Source organism: Canis lupus, chromosome 22 (assembly GCF_003254725.2).
Source record: "Canis lupus dingo isolate Sandy chromosome 22, ASM325472v2, whole genome shotgun sequence".
Taxonomy (NCBI): Eukaryota; Metazoa; Chordata; class Mammalia; order Carnivora; family Canidae; genus Canis; species Canis lupus.
This window is the reverse complement of record NC_064264.1, coordinates 17700904-17716248: the sequence shown is the minus strand read 5'-3', so window position 1 is coordinate 17716248 and position 15345 is coordinate 17700904. Positions and strand designations below refer to the sequence as shown.

At 35.3% G+C, this 15345-nt stretch overlaps 1 long non-coding RNA gene across 1 annotated transcript in view; it reads left to right on the top strand.

The window, feature by feature from the left end:
• The first annotated feature begins 645 nt into the window (after positions 1-645).
• The window catches only part of LOC118351987 (uncharacterized), a 70398-nt gene continuing 55698 nt past the window's right edge, over positions 646-15345 (top strand). Inside the window, exons 1-2 of the long non-coding RNA XR_004808330.2 lie at positions 646-782; positions 11789-11856. This is a non-coding gene — a long non-coding RNA (uncharacterized LOC118351987). The remainder of the gene's footprint in view (positions 783-11788; positions 11857-15345) is intronic.

The window sequence follows — 15345 nt, the reverse complement described above, 5'->3', positions numbered from 1 at the left end:
TAAGTCAAAGAAAGACAAATATCTTAGGATTTCACTCCTATGTGGAATTTAAGAAATAAAACAAATGAACAAAGGAAACAAAGAGAGGCAAACCAAGCAATATACTCTTAACTCTAGAGAACAAACTGATGGTTACCAGAGAGGAGAGGGGTGGGGTGGGAGATGGGTGAAATGGGTGATGAGGTCGCACTTGTGATGTGCACCAGGTGTTGTATAAAAATGCTGATTTGATGTACTGTACACCTGAAACTAATAGTACACGGTATGTTAACTATTGTAAAGAGAAGCAAACAAAACAACTTTTCGTTATTACCAAATAAAGGCAGCACACTGTGAAATTTAAAGAGCAGTATTTTACTAATTAAACTCTAAGTTTATAAAACAGAAATGAAAAGTTCTTAATTAAAAGACTTATTGGTTAATACTTTATACCTGTTACACAAACATCCTCTCCACAAGAAAACCATGATGTATTTATACAACTCGGTTTCCTATAGATCATGTTGCTACTTCTCTCTCTCCTGAACAGATGGAGGAGTTAAAAACACAGTGCATGCAAACTCTAAAAGAAGATGCTATAGAATTCTCAACGTCATCCTGTGTTCCACATGCACCACCCCCTAGAATGTTTACATTGCTATTGCTGATGCCCCAGATCAGCCTGCCTCATCCTGACCTGCCCTGAAACAGCTGTCTGAAAACCGTTAGCTTCTGGGCTCAATTTTGTCCAGGTTTTCAGGGCCAAGAGCATGAAGCAATTCTACATGTTTGTCTCTTTAATGGTGAGGCTTGACAATATTCTGCAGCCCCTAACCTGCAATCTGGTGTGTTAGCACTGAACTGAGAACGTCCCATCTTACAATATGCTTAGTATCCTAAGTTCCTTCTTTTGTTCCCTACCTCATTAGACTACTGCTGGCATATAAACCTAATTTCCCATTGTTGTCACAACCCACTGTGAGTCACTTTGTGATTTTCTACAACTATCATGGAAAGAGAACTTTGTACTCAAATGCCTCCCTCTAACATGAGCTCTGATTTAACCTCACTTAAATTCTCTCAAAACCACGGATAGAAGGCGAAGGAGGATCAATAAAGTATCCTCCACTCCGAGAGGGCATTTTAATACCAAACTACACAGCAAGCCACTCCCTATCACTTACAGAGTTTTATAGTCAGGGTAACTTACTGACGGGGACGGGAGGACGGAGGACTCAGATCACCACGCAGCTATTCTCTACCAAGCCCAAACTGCAACCTTGAGTTTTAGAGAGTGAGGGGCATGGTGGTGAGGTCACAGGGCAGTTAACTAAAGTGGAGACTTCTGTGCACCAGTCATCTCTACTAGTTATCTAAAGTGGTGCTATCTGTGTGCCAGAGGGGAGAATAAGATAAAGGGCCAAAGATGAAGTCCGTGTTGTCAGCATTCCTACAACCACTGTTTGAAAAAGATGCTTTCTGAAATTACTATTCTGGTGTGTTTTTATTTTTTTTAAATTAATTTTTTTAATGATGTATGGTTGACACCCAGTGTTACATTAGTTTCCAACATATAATATAGAGATTAAACAAATCTATACTTTGTGCCATGCTCACAAGAGTAGCTACCATCTGTCACCACACAACACTATTATAGTACCACTGACTCTGTTCCCTATGGTGTACTTTTTATCCTCGTGACTTACTCATTCCAAAACTGGAAGCCTGCATCTCCCTCCACCCTTCAGTCATTTTGACCAACTTCCCAACTCCCTCCTCTCTGGCAACTACTAGTTCTCTGTATTTATGGGTCTGTTTCTGCTTTTTGCTTATTTACCATTTTTTTAAGATCCCACAACAAATTGAAATCATGTGGCATTCTCTGATTTATTTCACTTTGCATGATGCCCCCTAGGCCTATCCATGTTGTTGCAAATGGCAAGATCTCATTCTTTTTTTTTTTATGGATGAGTAGTATCCCATTACATATATCCCATTATATATACATACACACACATACATACACACATATATACACATATACACACATATATATGTCGTAGAATATATATATGTATATACATGTATATACACATTATATTCAATGGATATATAGTATAATGGATAATATTGGATAATTAATTGGAATATATATCCATGATAATGGGTGCTTATTGCAACATTATTTACAATACCCATGATATGGATCTATATATATATATATATATATATATATATATATATATCATATATATCATCCTCCTTATTCATTCATCCATTGATGGACATGTGAGTTGCTTCCATATCTTGACTATTGTAGATAATGCTGCAAAAACTATAGAGTTTTTTGCAGATAGCCTACATCTTTTTGAATTGTTTTCATTTTATTTCCATAAATACTCAGAAGTGGAATTTCTAGATCATATGTGATTTTAATTTTTTGAGGAACTTCTACACTGTTTTCATAATGACTGCAATGATTACATTCCCAGCAATAGTGCATGAAGATCCTTTTTCTCCACATCCTCACCAACACTTGTTTCTTGTCTTTTTTATTTTATCCCTTTTGAAAGATATAAGGTGATATCTCACTGTGGTTTTGATTTTCATTTCCCTGATGATTACTGATGTTGAGCATCATTTTCATATGTCTGTTGGCCATCTGTATGTATTATTTAGAAAAATGTCTATTCAGACTCTCTGCCCATTATTTAATCAGATTGTTTGGGGATTTTGGTGTTGAGCTGTAGAAATTCCTTTTATATTTTGAATATTAGCCCCTTATTTATTGGACATACCATGTGTTAATATCTTCTCGCACTAAGTTGTCTTTCGCTTCATTGGTGGTTTCCTTTGCTGTGCAGAAATTTTTATTTTGATGTAATCCCAATAGTTTATTTTTGCTTTTGTTTCCCTTGCTTATGGGAATAAATAAATATATATATATATATATATGAATATATATGGGAATATATTATGGGAATATATCTAGATAAGTGTTGCTCAAGCCAATGTCCAAGAGATCATTATGTTTTATTTTAGGAGTTTTACGGTTTCAGGTGTCACATGAAGTCTTTAACCCATTTTGAGTTTATTTTTGTGTATGGTGTAAAAAAAGTGCTGAGACTACTGCTCTTATACTGTGAGTGGTCCCAGAACTATTTAGGTAAGCTGGTCCAACTTTTGGTAACCACATTTCGGAGCTAGACCTTCCTCTGTAAGGTACAATATCTTCTTCCTCCCCCCATTCTGGCATTTTCCTCTATTAGAAAACTCATGATGAAGGTTTCAGCACTGTTTGACAAAAAAGGTCCATGTGAGCTTTGAAGTCATACTTTCTTGGAACCACTAAATTAGGAAACCGTGGTCGATAGATCAAAAAATGCATTTGAAAATTAATGATTATGATTATCTTCCTAAGCAAATTGCTTTGGAGGTTATGAGAGCTTTGTTCATAAATGCAGTGGAATGAGCATCAGATTAAAACCTAGCTGCTCATGAGTTGGTGAAATTGTGAAAGTAACAGATTCTGAGACGCATGTGCTTTTCTGTAAAATAGAAGCATTTAGAACAACAGCCTTCTTATATTGTGCCAGAGACTGATAAAGTTTCAAGTGTTTTGTTAAGTTCCATGCAAATGTTACAAAAACAAAGAAGTGCCCTGATGAATTAAATATAATATTCAGTCCCAACACTTTCCCATTACAAAAATAAGAACATAAACAAATCAAAATTCTAATCAGATTTTAAATTGCACTTTGTAATAAAATTTCCTAACAAAATTATGTATTTCCAAATTCTGTTTAATAGTCAGAGGAACTTAGTCTATGCATGCAATGATGCCAGTGTATGACCAAAATGAACCAAAAAACCTGAACTGCCCACCTTAAGAGTAAGTCAGAGCTACTAGCTCGACTACATTTCTGATCAGTTCCAGTTAGCTCAGGAATATTAGTCCTAGGAGATTCTCTTGCCTCTAATGTATGTTATCAGACTTTAGGCCAATGTGAAGCAAAAGATAAAATACTGCATTTATTTTTTTCATTTTAAAAATATTTACTGAGCAGCTACCACATGCCAAGCTCTGTTCTAGGCAATGAGGATAGAACAGGAACCAAATCAAATAATGAGGCTGCCTTCTAGGGGCATAAAATGTAGCTCCGGAGACAGAATAGAAACATACAGACCAATAAATATCATGATAGACTCTTCCTTGAGGATTCCCAACCCCATCTCCTTATCCTGCGCACACAGCATGCAGTGATTTTTTTGTTTTCCAACTTCCCTTTCAGTGATAATGGGGACATATTACTGGGTGCTGGCTAATGGGAAACATTGTGTATGCCACTCTTAAACCTACCCATGACAAGCCCTGTAATTTTTCTTCACTCTCTTGCCATTAATTCACTGACATAATACTGATGATCTTAGAAAATGGCAAAGGCTCATGAAGGAAAAATTCATGACCCAAAGTGTCCAAGCTCGGAGCAGAATCTCATTGACAAGGGTCCAAAGTGTAATGTGAATGAGAAATCAATTTGTACTGAACTAAACCAGTATGTTTTTGTTGATCGTTTGTTATAGAGGCTATAGAGTTAATTACACTCACTAATGCAAATGTACGAACTTATTGGCAAGTAGTCATATATACTGTGTAAAAGCATCAACATAATAAGATATATAGAGAAAGGGCTATTATAGATAATATAACCAGAAAAAGTCTTTGGGTTTTGGTAAAGTTTGAACAGAAGGTGAATAAAGAGACAAAATTGTGTTTATTTGGGGATGGACATTCATTCTCTAGTTACATAACATCTATAAATACCCTGAAGCAAAACGGTATCTGGCTTTTTTGAGGAACTGAGAAAAAGAATATAGTTGGAAATGTTGGAAAGAGAGTTAGGGGTCAGATCATTTTAGGGCACATTAGGATTTGATTTAAAACTAAAAGAATTTATCAGAACATTTCCATTAAGATCATAATGATGGAAAACAATACTGCAGTCCAACTAAAAAGAATACTTTGCAAGTGCGAAGTGAAAGTACTATTTGATCTATAGGAACTCTGTTTTTTATAGCATTTACTGGTAGTGTCATCTTTAACATTAACCCGTTTGTATTGGCTCATATGCTGCAATATTGGAAAGATCTTTGTTCCTATGTCATTTCGTCCTTCTCCATAGCAGTAATGTTGCCACAGAATCTTGGTCTGTGCAAATTCTTAAACCCCTCATGCTTCCATCGTATAATACTTTTAGATCATTTTGACCAACATTTGCTACTTTTATATTTTCCAGAGGATTGTTAGTTGTGTACCTTTATACTGGATATTCCTATACAATATCAATAGCAACTAAGCAGCAATATGAATATGTATAGATTCATTTTGCTCCAAGTCCACAATATTCTTCTTTTTTAAGCAAAAATAAAAGCAACAAATTATATTATTTGATTGCTTTAGAAAGCCTACCAAACATTAAAAATAAAGGGAATTTTTCAAGGTCCAATATATTATAAGTGACTGCACCGGTTGCAGATCCAATTTCATCCTAGCTCCAAAGTATTCAGTTGTTTTAGGATAATTCAAATGTAGGGAATTTTTATATGTGGAAAAAAATATTTTTCAAGTAATGTGATTTGTCATTTTAAGTTCACTACCATCCATTGATTTCTATTATATTTTCTTTTAAGCAATGAAAGAAAACTAGTCCAATTTTTGAAAATAACTATATTTTTATTGCTTAAAATTTGAAGTTGAGAAACAAAAGCAAATTATGTCTGTGAAAGTAATGACTATCTTCATTTACTGCTTCACAACAAGATAAAAATCATCACTATCAGAATATTTCACATAAACAAAGTAAGGTTTTATTAATTAAGTGGTTTAAAAAGAGGGGTGCCTGGGTGGCTCAGTTGGTCAAGCATGTGCCTTCGGCTCCGGTCATGATCCGGGGGTTCTTGGACTGATCCCAGCATCTGGCTCCCTGCTAAGTAGACAGTCCGCTTCTCCCTCTCCCCCCCCCCCACTCATGCTCCCTTCTTCTCTCTCTCTCTCTCTCCGCTCTCTCTGTCTCTCTCTCTAAGGTAAAGTCTTAAAGAGATTTACTAAAAATATAAAACATATAAAGGAATACTCTAATATAACAGTTCAATTATGGATTAGCTTTCCATAAATTGAATGTTCAAACCACCAATTAAAAGCATTATTCCTATAGGAAAGTGATTTATCTTCTCTGCTCCAGTTTTATACTAATAAAAGAAAATATGAAAAACTACTACCTACATAGTTATATCATTAATAATAAAATGATCTTAATGAGATAATGTTAAAGATGTCATTGAGACCTTCTCATAACAAACACATTATACATATATTTTCTCTAAAATTGCAATATTTAAATGGAAATGTCAGTATTCCATTGTTTACTCTGTAAACAATTATATTGCATTGAAAAATTGCAGGAAAGGAGAAAAAGTGAGTCTAAATTTTATAATAATTATTCAATATTATCAGGAAATATTCTATCTGGACTCTGCCATTAATATTTTAAACGTGGGGGCCCCCTGTGTGGCTCAATCAGTTAAGCATCTGACTCTTATTTTCACACACACACACACACACACACACACACACAGACATATATATAACAAACCTAAATAGGGAAAAAACCTACTTCCAGTAATCATTGTTAGAAATTAAGATTGCCTGGAATGCTTTAGCACTGCTTTATCAAATATTTATTATTATTACTTTCACTTATATTTTTGAAAAGCATGATAGAAGTCTATTTACAATATCCTGCATTTTCAATCGTGTATCATGATAAAATAATTCAATTTGTTCTGGTTGTCATCCTCCATTGTTACCATCAAATATACAAATAAACAAGTATGTCTCAACAGTAGAGTTCAATTTGAAAACTACAAAATTTCTTAATGACTTTTTTAATATCAACAGTCTTCAGTAGTTTTCATTTATTCAACAAAACCAGAAGTGTAATTGGAGTCTATTGCACTCAAACTCATCATCTAAAAGAATTACCATTAAGAAAATAGTTTCCAATCTTATGGGTTTTATCTTATTTTCTGGTGCTATAAATAACCCAATGCCTTGCAGTAAGTAGGAAGTAGACAGCATTTTCTGAATGAATGCATATGTTAACAATGAAGCTATACTTTTGTAAGAGAGAAAATAACTTTGGCTGTGCTTTGAACAAATAAAGATTTTGAACATGACACAACCTAACAAAGAAAGTGTTTCTTTGAGAATAAAATGCTTTTTAACCTGTGAAATATATATAATTAGCTCTAAAAGGATCTTACTTTAATCTAAGGCTTAAAAAGGAGATATGTTTTACAAACACGCAGCTAGACATTTCTAGCTAAAGAATAGTGACAATAGGACTTTTCTTCTGACATGAGTTAGGGATCCCTTTAAAGTAATCACTTGCTTTAATAAAGCAGCAATTCATAAATAACTGCAACACATCTCTTTTATATGTTCTTGATAAAGGACAGATGGGTTAACTCACACTATTATGAATTCTTAATGAAAGGCTAATAGAAACTTATCAACCTAATCCAGAAAATTTGCTGTAATATTTTGCATGCTATTTTTTTAACATTGGGAATTCTATTAGCATCCAAATCTAGTAGTGACAACTGATAGGAGGCATTTATCTGAGGAACACCTACAGCACAACTGAGATGGCTGCTTTAAGTAGGTTCCCTTCCTTTCTCCCAGTTACCAGTATTTCTCTTTAAATGTGTCCTTAGCATAAGAGAATCAACTTTACAGGTAAAAACAGTTTTACTAACAAAGTACCAGCTGTTGGATTCTTAGAGTACATAAATAGCAATATAAGTTTGAAATCTATTTGAAAGAAACACTTCGTTAGAAAAAAAAGAAATAACAACCACTCAAATGACAAGTTACATATGGAAGGAATATTTCAAAATAGCAAATATATCTTGTTCAAAGTAACTGATGAAGATTCGTTGAGATCTGACAAGTTTTCTGTCATGAGCAAAAATATTTTTGATTTTTTTTAATTTTTATTTTATTTATGATAGTCACACACACACACACACACACACACACACACACACAGAGAGAGAGAGAGAGAGAGAGAGAGAGAGAGAGAGAGAGAGGCAGAGACATAGGCAGAGGGAGAAGCAGGCTCCATGCACCGGGAGCCCGATGTGGGATTCGATCCCGGGTCTCCAGGATCGCGCCCTGGGCCAAAGGCAGGCGCCAAACTGCTGCACCACCCAGGGATCCAGCAAAAATATTTTTAAAACTTTGGTTCTTGGGGCAGCCCGGGTGGCTCAGGGATTTAGCGCCTGCCTTCAGCCCAGGGCATGATCCTGGAGACCTGGGTTCGAGTCCCATGTCGGGCTCCCTGCGTGGAGCCTGCTTCTCCCTCTGTTTGTGTCTCTGCCTCTCTCTGTGTCAGTCATGAATACATAAATAAAATCTTAAAAAAAGAAAAAACTTTGGTTCTTATCACAGCACTGTCCTATAGAATGGTAAGGCACGCCAAAATTGTGAGCTGAGCATGTAATTTTAAATTTCTTATAGACAAAATATCGAAAGGAAACAAATTAAAATGATTTTGATAATGTCTTATCTAACTTCATATGTCTAAATTATCATCATTTTAACATGAACCCAACCCATAATTGTTAACAAAGTATTTTACATTCTTGTTTTTATCTTGCCTTTGAAGTCAGTTTTAAATTTCAAAAACATACATCTCTGTTCAGAGTAGCCACATTTCAATTTCTCAATAGCCATATCTTACCATTCTATAAATGAGAAAATTGCATGCCAGAGTTGAAGTGAAAGATCAACAATTTATCAACTTGTAATGTTAGAACTATGACTGCATTAGATTTCATTTGACTTAAAATCAATTCTGTTTTTCTATTCTAACACAAAATGATACAGTACAGTGTGATCGGAGTAAAAATTTGTCCATGTTTTTCTAAGTAATTTTAATTTGCTGGGTTTAATCTGTTATATTTTTTGCTTGTTTTACTTGTTTATCGTGCTTCCAGTAATCAAGAGGAAGAAAGAAGGGAGGCAAAATATGCACCGGAAAAGAAAGTGTGATGTGAAAGCAAGTTAAAAGTACTTGATCAAATAAAGAGAATTATTTTTGCTGTTTTTTACAAAGAATAACAGAATAATAATATAAGAGATTATTATTGGGAGAACAAAGCTAATCATTGATATGGCTAAAAAATTTCATAGTATTAACAAGATTATGACAAAAGTTTAGATTTTCCCTTTTGTACGCCTGAAACTAATATAATACTGTATGTTAACTATACTGGAATTAGTTTTTTTTTTTTTTTAAGTTCAGATTTCTCTAGTAGGCGGTCTAGCATTTCCTTTAATCAATCTGTGTAAATCTTGCTAATGAACATACACTGCACTTTCATTATGTGTGTGTATTAGAGAAGGTGAATGATTGATTCCATCTGTATTAGTAGATTTTTTAGAATTATGGACTGTTATATTATTAACCTTTGCAAGCGTTTTGTAGGGGGTAACTTTTTCACTAACCACCCTTATTGTTACCAACTGCATTTGAAAGAATCAAAAGCAGTAATGGAAACTCAAATCAAGTAGTATCTGACCCAGAGGTTAAATGGGCACGCAGAGTTACAAATAAGCTTTGGGTTCATTCTTTGCCTTATATTTAAAACAGTTGTTGTTCAGTAGCAGAGTTGACTGCTTATTCTTTTATCTATATAGAATGAGAATTTAAGGCCTTCAGGCTGCCTTTTCTTCCATGCCAAAGATGTTAATAATGTATCTGCCTACCAATGTGACAAAGAATATGTGTCTGCTGGGTTCTTTTCTTTGAAGTGAGGTGAAAACTGAAAACTACTTTGTCATTTGAAAATCCTTTCCATATAAGTCTTCCATCTCACACCCCCTGCAGAGACTGCAGTCTAGGTTAACTTTGGGCATAAGAAATTCATGAACTTGCCCCTGGTTAATAGATAATAAAATATACACATATACATATATACTCATATATATATATATATGAGACATACTTCTCTTGTGTTTAAGTGTTTGAAGTAATACATGGTTGAACACTTCATAAAAATTGTATAATATATGCATTTTTTAAAATGTGAAAACCAAAGCTGAGCTTAGTAAAAAACAGTGCCAAATAAATATGAAAAACTGTTACCATTTTAAGAGAGCTTGTTTTTGATAAAGCAATTTATTTCTGGAAGCAAGCACTAACAATTATTATAAATAGTAAATGACATTGAGCCATTTGCTTACCCACTCCCCATCTGAAAATATCCTGACATCAACTATAATTGAGCAGTTACTCAAGTTTGTACATGTATTTACTATTCATTTTGGTATAAAAACATTCGATGGCATGTTAAAATACTTGCATTTGTATCCAGAACAGGATAATAGAATCCAGTGGTCATAATGCTAGGTGAAAACATGGGCAGTCACACAAAAATTTGTCCTTTTGGAAGGATGAAAATAGTGTGTGTAATTGAAGCAATCTTTCATACTGCAGCAGGGACAATTTAAAAATGAAAATAATAGCCTCATTAATCGTCAATCTCCAAAGCCATGAAATTTGTGTTAAAGATCTCTGTTCCTCTTGCTAGTTAGCAAGGACCCAAGCCACCGGTAGTAACCATTCTGCCTAATTTACACTCTTTGTGTCAAAAGGAGAAATGAAAAATAGGGGATGACAGAGGTGAATGAAGCTGTCCTTCCCTTAATTTTATTTAACTCACCATAACCAGCTCTCTCAAGATGTGCTCCGGGAATAATTCGCTTTTTATATTATCCACCAGCACCACCACGTGGTGAAATTTTTACTTTCTCTCTGAAATGATGACTTGAAGACAAAATAAAAACAATACTGGGATAATATTAGTACCAATTAAGCAGCTGAAATATATCCCATAAAAAGTGCATCTCAGAATCCCCAGGCTAAATCAAAGAGCCACTGAAAATATTACATTTCAGAAATCAAGAAATGAGATAATTTAATGCATAGATTGCTTTGGTTATGCTTATTTTTCTTGTTTTATGTTACCCATATTTTATTCCACAAAGAGGTATCTTTTTTTACTATTGCAATTTATTTTCATTTTATTCCTCCATACTGTCAATTTACTCTAACAGCATAAAAATATATAATCTTTTGATTGCACATTATTTGATTTGGTGGCAGAATTTTGAAGAATAAAAAAATGAACTATAAGTTTAAATATTTGTTATTTCAGTGGAATAATATATGAAAAGCTATAAAATGTTTTAAATTGGTCTAAGAAAATCATTTATCTTTGTGATAATATAAATACAAAGTGTAAATAAATTTTTTACCTACTGTGAATAAAACTATACACAATATACATTTTTAAAGACATTTGTTTAAAAATGACACAGTTTTAAGTATTGTCATTTTGGAGTTCTAAAATAGAATATGTCATTTGTAAAAATAAGGAATGGAAAAAGCTGGATAGCAAAGAAACTGTTGTCAGATTTGCCAGGTAAAAAGTGCCAGGGTCCTAGTAACAGATTGCATTATAATCATCTATGCAGTGGAGAGCATTGAGCACTAGAGTCTGGTCTGTGTAATTTTAAGGATGGTATTGCAAGGTGGAGATATAGTTCAGTTGGCATTAGTTTATAATGTAGAGCTTTGATTGGTGGGCAAAGGAAGGCAAGTGTACTGATGTGTATATTTGATAATTGAACTGTGAATCTTGATAAGTAAGTTATTTTAGTTGGTTCATTCTTATCTTTCAGAAATAAGCATTCTCCAGAACAAAGAGATAAGTTTTGCCTAACCCTAGTATTGTTTAGTGCCAACACAGGTAAGTAATCTTTCTCAAAAATTCATTCCGATCGATAAGCATGTACGTTTGTCTCCGAATTGCTTAATATAAGAAAGAGTAAAATATGGTGGGTTAAGTTCTCTATTCATTTCTGAAAACCACAGGAAAAACAGCATCAACAAACTCACGTCAATTACAACTGTCAGGAGATAACCCACTGTGGGTCCCCTGCATCACTACAAGTCTTACAGTCTGTCTTTGTACCAGACTATCTTTTCAAGGATGTTTGTAAAATGAGAAGTCTGAGAAATACAGCTTGTTGTATACCTTCTGGGGTTGAATCAGGGATTCCCAAGGTTGTAATAGATGATGGTAGCAATGAGATCCATGCTACCTAATATACAGCATCAGACCAAAACACAGGACAGTTTATTTGGTTGAATCACACCTGTCGCCATAAAGTTCAAACGAAAAGTAAGTGCCAAGCCTTGTTTAATGGCATGGAACACCTCTTTCCCTCTTTATTCCTTCAATCTCTCCCCCTCTATTCACAAGTCAGAGACTTTATAGTAAAAGATAAATAAGGTGGGGCTAAGGACACCTTGTCATCAAAGAAAATCAATGTCCCCATGTACCTGTCTGAGTATGCTGGGGAATTCTGAAGCAAGGGACTCAATTACAGCTCTGTTGAATATAGAAACTAAAGCTGTTATTTTACCCACAACTCTGGAAGGAAGAGGGGCCCTTATTCCACTTATTCTGCCTGGGCAGAGTTCACAGTGGAAAAGGAGAGCTAACATGACTCTGTTGACAGGGTCCTTTGAGTCAATTAGTTGTATTATTGTTGCTCCTACCTATAACGCTTAGCAGGAATTAATGTGCTGTACGCACGTGCCTCCTGTTTTAGAGTGCCAAAAGATGTTCTTCTCATCAGGAACAACCACACCACCTCTCTAGAAATGCCAACTTGCCTCTCTACAACTTCCTGGGTGGTCCAGCATTCAGTATAGAATACAAGAGGAGAAACTAAAAGTCATGACTTTGATCAAAGTCTTAAAGGCAGCAGGAGTGTGAGATGCAGTATCTCAATACATTAGCCCTGTATGTTCAGTGGTAAAGGGAGCTTAGAATGGATCCTTGCTTAAGTGAACTCATTTGTTGCCTCTATAGCCCTGGCTGCTACAGACTTTGCAACTATATCCAAATCCATTACACAAAATGATAGTACTTGGTAAGCAGTCTTGGACATACCAGGTTCAAGAAAAGTTCACAGTATAACATAAAGTATCCAATATGTGTTCATAATACTCCCCCAGGAGCATCTAAACTACCTTGTCATTTGCCAGTTTGGGGTGGATGAGGGTTTAGGATGAATGGTTCTAATTTCTAATGTCCAAAGCTTTACTATGTAGATGATATACTGTTGTATGACTAATCAGACTAGGACCCAGTGACCATGACTTAGTCCATGGACCTTCCTCCAGAAGGTGTCAATGATGAATTCTGATGAAAATTAGGGGCCTTATTGGTAAGTAATGTTTCTCAGAACTATGTGAGTAGATTCATAAGGATTATTTGACAGTTGAGGAACGAAATCTCTCCTTGGCTCCCTTCTACCTTAAACTGAGGTTTTATATATATAGGCCACCACACATAAGACTTTTTTTAAAGATTTTTATTTATTTATTTATTCATGAGAGACACGGAGAGAGAGAGGGCGAGAGAGAGAGATAGAGAGAGGCAGAGACCCAGGCAGAGGGAGAAGCAGGCTCCACGCAGGGAACCCGATGTGGGAGTCGAACCTGGGAATCTGGGGTCATGCCCCAAGCACAAGGCAGGCGCTCAACCACTGAGCCACCCAGGCATCCCACATCAGACTTTTTTGAGTGTTACCCAAACCAATAGATCTAACTCTTTAGAATCCATCCAGTAAACTGAACATGTTCTATATTTAGGGCACTGCAAGCCTAGTGTTCTCTTAAAGCCACATGTCTTGGTAAATGATGATTCTGCTGATTAGAGCTTCTAGCAAAGAGAAAAAGCCTCTACTTGGATGCGTCTTTTGAGTTGTGGACTCACTTTCCAGATATGGTTAATAATTATTCCAATTTTTATAAATAAGTTATTAGCTTGCTACTTTACTCCGATTGAAACTTAACTCCTGACTCATGAGACCTTGTTTTTTGTTTTTTTTTTTTGAGACCTTGTTATTCATCATATTGCCATTTAAGAGTAAGTCATCACAAATCTAATGGTCAGCAAGTTAAAAAGGATCCAATGAGGCTTACCTGAGAAATAGATATGCAATATTAAAGAATGCAGATAATTGGGTCCCAGCATTATTTCATCTTTACCTGAAAAATTGGCAGCTACCACTTTAGGGAAAATTTAGCCCTAACTATGCTACTTGAAGCAAAGCTATTGAATTACCTAGACTCTCAATTTACAGATCTTGCCCTAAATTCCAGGCCTGTTTCAATGATGATTTAGATAAGTCAAAACCTGATAGTGTATAGTAGGCTGCTACCACTGGTGAACATCAGCACCAGCTAAGCAGGACCAAACATGAATATTGTTTCTTCCCTCATTGAACAGATATCAAGGGCATTTTCATAGCTCTTCCCAAGTCTTTGTCAAATGAAATTTCTTATATTTTTTACCAACTCTTGGGCCATTGCTAATTGACTGCTTATTTGTCTGACATTTGGAAAACTATTGGCTGATAGGTTTAAAACTGAAACTGATTTCAGTCACTGAATGAGCTGAGTTATGCATGTAGATGACCATTGTAAGAAAACAATCTCTGATGAGACAGACTGAAGTCGATCTACTAATCAAGCAACACTCAGATTCCTACCATTTCTGTCTGAATTCATCATCATACCAGGCATGGAAATCCATCACCAACACAAACCAGGCTCTAAGCAAACAATTCTGTTTCTAATGCAGAGGATACAACTGCTTGCCAGATTGTCAAAGTTGACCCAGTTGTCTCAGGTTGACAGAAGTGTTGTCTCCACCTGCTTTTGGCATGTTGACTACATTTGATTTTGAGCCTCCTCTCAGGGGCTGTCAGTGGTGCTGTATAGTTGATGATATATTTTCAGGTTATGATGATGCCGTTTCAGTCAATCAACTGACTTGTCTATATCACATTGGCCCCTGAGACTATTATTTGCCATCTTTTCAGTTTTTCAGATTATTTCCCATCCAACAATGGTGCAGCCATTATCCCAGAAGCCTCTGAATACTGGACTCATGTCAAGTTATTTAATGGATGCTCCACATTCCCCACCATCCACTGATATCTGGTATTGCTGAGCAGTAGAATAGACTCCTCGAAAAATACACTCAAAGATTTCTGACTCTATCTTCCTCACTTCTTTGACCTTAATAAGGCAGTTCTGTCACTGAATGTGCTATTTCTAGAAAGGGATCATTTCCTCTCAGTCTAGATAATGATGAAGACAAAAAGTACAGGGGATATATAGCCATTTTTCAAAAATTTGTAATTCCATCCTGACTTTT